The following is a 6,135-nucleotide window of genomic DNA, read 5'->3' as shown; positions in this document are numbered from 1 at the left end:
GGGCATGTGGACATTTCCAGCAAGGTTGCTTGTTGTGTCCAGGTGAGAGAGGTGAGACGACTAGAGAGAGCTTGAAGATGCTTCTTAATGGTGGAAACACAGTAGTGGCTGCATTACCTTTCCTCTTGTGGCACCCAGTCATCCAGTTCTGCTTGGAGCTCAGGCTGCTTCTTGGTGAAGGAAGATTGGATTCTTCTAGCTGCCTGCCTCCCCTCCTCAGACTTCTTGGTGGGCTGTAATAATCATCCACAAGCATTATCATTTCTATGAATCATAGAGTTGTTTTACCCAAAGGTGCTGGGTCAGGTGTTTCTATATGGGGCTAGAAAGTAACTATGAGCCCATGGACACTCTTAGGAAGGAGACTTTTTGTGGGACCTTACAGAATTTTCACTAGGGACATGAAATGAATGTGATGAATGGATTTAAGTATAAAATGAATGAATTTAAATTTTCCTGAAAAAAAACAAACTACTAAATGCTGCCCTGGATGTGCTCACCAGTCTATGCCAGGAAATCTGGAGAACAGCTTCTTGGCCAACTGACTGGAAGAGATCCATATTTGTTTCCCTTCCCAAGAAAGATGATACAACAGAACGTGAAAATTATCAAATTATCATTAACATCACCTACAAGTAAAATACTGCCGAAGATCATTCAAAGACATCTAGAACATTTGTACATAGACAGATGACTGCCAGAAGTTCAAGCTGGATTTAGAAGAGGCCGCGACACCAGGGATAACATTGCTGATGTCAGATGGTTCTTGGCTGAAAGTAGAAAATACCGGAAGAATGCTTATTTGTGCTTGTTTAAAAAACTATGCAAAGGCATTTGACTATGTGGACCATAACAGATTTTGGCTAACATTGAGAAGAGTGAGAATCCCAGAACACTTAGCTGTGCTTATGTGAAACCTGTACTTAGAACAAGAGGCTGTTTTGCAAACAGAGCAAGGGAACACTGTTGTTGCATACCGTCAAGTCAGAACTGACCTATACCTGACCCCCCAGCAGGTTTGCAGAGGCAACTAATCACGTGGGAGGAGAGTGCCCATCATTCTCTTGCAGAGCAGCTGGTGGATTTGAACCACATGTCTTCTGGACTGCAGCACATCTTCTTACCACTAGGGCACCAGTGGTAAGGGAATACTATGTGGTTTAAAAATAAGAAAGGTGTGCATCAGGGTTGTATTCTCTCTCCTATTCAATCTGTATACTGAGCAAAGTAACTCAAGAAGTTGGATTCTGTGAAGAATGTGACATTGAGAGTGAAGGTAGAATCATCAACCTGCATCATACTTATGACATGGTTTTGCTTGCTGAAAGTGAGGAGGATTTGAAGTGCTTGTTGCAGATAATCAAGGACTACAGCCTTTGGTATGGATTACATCTCAGCATCAAGAAAACAAACAATTCTCATCACTAAACAATAGGCAACACCATAATAGAGGAAAAAATTGTAATTGTTAGCAACTTCATCTTACTGGAATCCACAATCAGCATCCTTGGTACCACCAATCAGGAGACCAGGAGATGTACTGCACTGAGAAAGTCAACAGCCAGGGACTTCTCCAAATTGTTGAGGAGCAATACACGGGAGTTTGAAGACTAAGATGCACTTAATTCAGGCCATGGTCTTCTGAATCACTTGCTATGCACCTAAGAGCTGGACAATGAATAAGCATGACAGAAGAATTGAAGCTTTTGAGCTGTGGTGTTGGAGAAGAGTACTGAATATCCCACGGACTGGCAAAAGAACAGGTATGTCCTGGAGAAAGGGCAGCCAGAGTGTTCCTTGGAGGCAAAGACGACAAAGCTTCATCTCACATACTTCGGGCATGTTGCTAGGAGAGGTTGTTGCTAGGAGAGGGACATCATTCTTGGAGAGGTGATGGGTCAGCAAAAGAGAGGAAGACCCTCAACCAGACGGAGTGACACAGTGACTGCTGCCATGGGCTTGAGTGTGTCAGGGATTGTGAGGGAGGCACAGGGCAGGACAGGGCTCAGATCTGTTGTTCACAGGGTCACCATGAGCTGTACACAACTCAACAGCAACTAACAACAACAACCCTAACCATTACAAAAGCAGACGGCTTCGTCTTTCTCCTGCAGGGGTGCGGAGGGGGGCTTGAACCGCTGACCTGTCGGTACTGCTCACCACAGTGTCACCAGGGCTCCTCCTGCTCATTAAGCTACAGCATACAGCTACATACATTGTATTGAGGATACTGAGGTGTGCCAAGCTCAGCACGGAGGAGGGCTTTCAGGTGGGCAGTTCTAATGCACGAGCTCTTCTCAGGTGATTTACAGCCTCTGAAAACCCACTGGCAGGTCAGCTATGAGTGAGGTCCCACTCGATGGCAATACACAACAACACAAGGTGGGTTACATTTATATTCCATTCTCTACACTTGCTGGAGCCAGAGTCTTTTTGAACACAAACTTCTCAGCAGACACCAGCAGATAGGTTTTTTGGTATCTATCAGTGAAACCGGAGGAGATAAGGATTGAACAGGAGGCCCCAGGTGGAAGCTCCAAACGTCTCTAACTCTTTCAGACATTAAATAGACTTTGTTTAACAGATAAACGCTGAAGATTCTCCACCTTTTCCTCTGGCCTTGCTCACTGGCTCTATTCTGCGCACGCAGAGCTGTCAGAAGTCAGGTATACACTCAACGGTACCACTGATAACCTAATGTACTGTCATCAATTCAGAACCAACTCCTAGATGCCCCTCCAGTGGGTGTTCAGAGGCTTTAAACTGCACAGGAGGAGACTGCCTATCTTTCTCACATGGAGAAGCTGGTGGATTTGAACTGCAAGCCTTTGGGTTAGAAGCATAACTCCTTACCCTCTAGGCCACCAGAGCTCCCCAGTAGTAATGGTAACTGAATTATTAGTTATGTTTCTCCCCATGACGGGTTTATATGTCAAAACACATTTGAAGAGTCTTTTCGCCTCCTCCCCTCACCTCTCCCTCTAACCCCTGCAACTCTGTTTGTGTCTCTGCATTTGTTTCCTATGGAAACCTTCAGGTTGTTTAGGTTCCTGGCAACTAGCCCCGAGTTTTGCTGGCTGGCTGTAAATTGTGGATGTGGCAGTGGCATGAGAACTTGCCCAACTTCAGAAGGGCCGAGGGGAAACATGATCAGCCCAAAGGTGATTCTAGTGAAGGGGAGGTCAAGCATGCCACCCACCATCTCCAACTTTATTTTCTCCAATTGTTTGTTTTGTGTTTTTTTTAAATCCACTCTGATACCAGTCATCCCTCCCATGACACCCTCTACCGCTCTGCTGGGCTTAGCAATGTACTGTAAAAACCACACAGAACATACAGACAGGAAAGTGGCTTAGGAAGTAAGCAGCAGGCTGTAACTTGGGATCAAGAAGCACGGAGGCAGTCTAGAAGGCTCCCTGGAAGAGGAGGGGACCTCCCTCCCTCCCTCCTCAGTGCTGGAAAGCTCTCTCAGGAGCGCAGGCAAGTGGGCCCTTCTGGCCCGGCCATGTTGCCCCCTGGAGACAGACTCCTCTCCGCTCAGCTCTCCATCACTTGCCATTCTGCTACTGGGCCCCTAGGTCTGTTATTACCTTCAGTGCCCCAGCTTGTTTGAGGAGTGCCTGGCTTCCTTTCTCTCTACTTTTCCTCTTCCTCCTGCCTTTGTCTCAGTCTATCTGAAAAACCTCTTTGGGAATGAACACACCTGTACACAAATGCTTTGTCAATTTCAAGGTATGACCCTCCCAACAGGGACCCAAAGTGACCAACCCCTCTCAGCAGGAGACAGATACTTCATTTGCAATGGGAGCACCAATCATTGCATTTCCATAGCCTAGACAGAAGGAGAATTGAGTTGTGGTGCTAGAGAATAGTACTGAATATATCATGGACTGCTAGGAGAACAAATAGGTCCATCCTGGAGAGGGTGAAACCAGGCTGCTCCTTGGAGTCAAGGATTTTGAAGCTTTGTCTGACATACTTTGGGCATGTTGCAAGGAGGGACCAGTCCTTGGAGAGGAACAGCACACTTGGGAGGGTGGAGGGACAGAGAAAGAGAGGAAGACCCTCAATGAGATGGATTCAGAGGTAGGCTCAGGATCGAGCAGGGTTCAGAGCTGTTGTACACAGGGTTGCTGAGTCACAAGCGACCTGATAACACACAACAACAACAACAACAACAGCTACTTCATTTACAGATTGTATTGACCAATTCCTGCAAAGTGTGAAACTACTACAGGGTGGCTACAGCCCAGAACCAGGTTTAAAAAAAAACAAACCCAAGCTCAATGGTTTCTAGTTTAGCCAGGAGAGATGACAAGTCCTCTCAGGATTTGTTGGCAAAAGAAGCTCCTCAGAATTTGGTAGGGGGGAAAAATCTCTCTCAAGCCATTTTTCCAAAGAATCAGACCAAAGGCCACACCCAGAAACTCCCTTCACCACCATGCTGTGCTTCCAATTTGGCAATATCTTTTAACAGGTGTTTCCAGTTGGCCATGATGGACACCTCTTGCTTGTTCTGTTTTGTTGTTGTTAGGTGCCTTGGGGTTGGCTCTGAGTCATAGCAACCACAAATAATGGAATGAAATCTGCCTGATCCTACCCCATTCGCACAATCTCGGCTGTGTGGAAATCCAATACTGCAGTCATGTTAAACCATGCCATTAAGGCTCTTTTTCTCCTTTGCTCACTCTCCACTCTTCCAAGTATGATGCCCTTCCCTAGGAACTTAGCCCTTCTTGATGGCATGCCCGAAGTATGTGAGACAAAGTCTCATTAAGGAGCACTCTGGCTGCCCTTATTCCAAGACAGATGGGGTTGTTCTTTTGACAATTCATGGTATATTCAATATTCTTTGTCAATGCCACAATTTAAAGGCATCAATTTTCTTTGGTCTTCCTTATTCATTGTCCAACTTTCACATGCACATAAAGCAATTGAAAACTATGTGGCTCGAATCAGGTGCACCTTAGTCTTTAAATTGACATCTTTGCTCTCATCACTTTAGAGTGACAGCAGATATGCCCAATAAATATGCAGCTTGATTTCTTGATTGTTGCTTCCATGAGTATTGGTTGTGGAGTCAAGTAAAAGGAAATTCTTGACAATCTCAACTTTTTCTCCAGCTATTATGATGCTGCCTATTGGTCCAGTGGTGTTGATTTCAGATTGTTGTTGTTGTTGTTTCTAAAAACAAGAAAACTTTTCCATAATTCACATAACAATACCAGAGCAATTGTATGCTGAGCAAATTATCTGAGATGCTGGATTCTATGAAGAGTGTGGCACCAGGATTGGAAGGAGATTCATCAATAATTTGTATTACACAGATGACACAACCTTGCTTGCTGAAAGTGAGGAGGACTTGATGCACTTGCTGCAAAAGATCAAGGTATGCAGCCTTTGGTATGGACTGCATTTCAATGTCAACAAAACAAAGATTCTTACCATGAGGCTGATAGCAGCATCCTGGCGGGTGGAGAGGATACTGAAACAGTTAAATGTTGCAAACAGAACACAGAAAGAAAGCAGGGACATGGGGAAAATGAATACTGAAAAAGAGGGAAGGCTAAGACAGAGGTCCGCTCACAGCTTAGCACTGTGAAAAGGCCTCTTTCTTAGTCTCCCTATGGTTTTTAGTTTAAGCCAACCATTTTTAAAAAGTTCAATCTCCGGAGACTATATTTTCCTTAAACTTAAGTGTTGCCAACATTACAATGGGTAAGCTTAATCTTTAAACTAAGACCAAGTTAAGACACGGCATCCCCTCGGGTGGGAGGCTGGGCAGAATTCTGTTTGCAGAGGGCATCCAGTATCTTCTCCGGGGGGGCTGGGCAGAATTTTCTGTTTTCAGAGGGTGTTCAGTCCTGTCTGGACTCTGATCTCAGCTGTGACCTAGCTGTCACTATGCCGGGGAATCCACAGTCAAAAGCTTCATCTTGCTTGTATCTACAGTTAATAGCCTTGGTTCCATTAGTCAGGAAATAAGGAGATGTATTGCACTGGAGAAATCTGCAGTTAGGGATCTTTCTACTTATTGAGGAGCAATGATGTCAGTTTCAGGACTAAGGTGCATCTGATTAAGAATATAGTCTTTCCGATTACTTGCATCTAAGAGCTGGACAATAAATAAGGAAT

Source organism: Elephantulus edwardii, unplaced genomic scaffold (genome assembly GCF_000299155.1).
Source record: "Elephantulus edwardii isolate Elephantulus edwardi_28Jun2011 unplaced genomic scaffold, EleEdw1.0 scaffold00226, whole genome shotgun sequence".
Lineage (NCBI taxonomy): Eukaryota > Metazoa > Chordata > Mammalia > Macroscelidea > Macroscelididae > Elephantulus > Elephantulus edwardii.
This window is presented reverse-complemented; position numbering follows the sequence as displayed.